Here is a 1,036-nt window from a genome sequence, read left to right as displayed (position 1 = left end):
CCTGGGATCCAGTCCCACATCAGACTCCCTGCTCAGCGGGAGGCCTGCTTCTCCCTCTCCCACTCCCCCTGCTTATGCTCCCTGTCTCTCTGTCAAATAAATTTTTAAAATCTTAAAAAAAAAGAATTTACTCCTAATACCCACTGTTGAATAAGGTGTGGGATAGTGCTGCTGGATGTCTGTCACTAGAGAACAGTCAGAATAAATTGGTAAACATCCGTACAGCTGATGAGGTAGATATACTGTAATAAAGTATGTTCACATATATTAAGAGGAAATAGCAAGTCACAAAGCCATGGGACACTTTAGACTGGGAGGGTGGGAGGCGGGAAGCAAATCCCCTAGAGAAAAAAGAAAGAATATATAATATACACCAATTTGTTAATGGATTCCTATTTCAGTTTTTTTGATGGAGGATTACAGTTTTGGGAGCGGGGATTGATTATAAATACTAAAAGCAACAACTGCCTCTAAGCGGAGAACATGAAGAGATTTAATTTCCCCATAATTCAAAATGTCAAAATGTTTTGCATAGAGCCAAATTGTTCTGTTAGGAGAGGAGACTGTCAAAAGCTTAGCTTACTGAATGATACTGCTATTCTTTTCCAGGGACTCCCCATGAGCAGGACATGCTAACCCGGACCCGGCACATCCTGACAACTGTCAGTGGGTTGCTTTGCCTCTGCAGGATGGGACAGGCACAAACGCAGGGTATATGAACTTTACCTGCAAAAAGACTACAAATCGCTTTATCAAAATCTCCTTGAGTAGAAATCACTCAACAGTGTTCAATGACAGGGAAGGCATTACATATGTGACCTAACAAAGATGTCATTTATCCTCACACGAAGTACAATCCTTAGTATTTCCTCCAGGAGTGATCAAGTTGGCTTCTGTTTTGGGGGTGGGGAGCCCACACGTGGCACACGAATGATTACTAGTGAGAGCAATTCTGACACAGAGAATGAAAATGTGAACACTTAAATAGTTTTAAAGAGAATGAAGAAGTAATCAAATAACTACAGTGCAAATGCAG

The sequence above is a fragment of the Mustela lutreola genome, chromosome X (genome assembly GCF_030435805.1).
Source record: "Mustela lutreola isolate mMusLut2 chromosome X, mMusLut2.pri, whole genome shotgun sequence".
Classification (NCBI taxonomy): Eukaryota; Metazoa; Chordata; class Mammalia; order Carnivora; family Mustelidae; genus Mustela; species Mustela lutreola.
Note: the sequence above shows the minus strand (reverse complement) of the source record.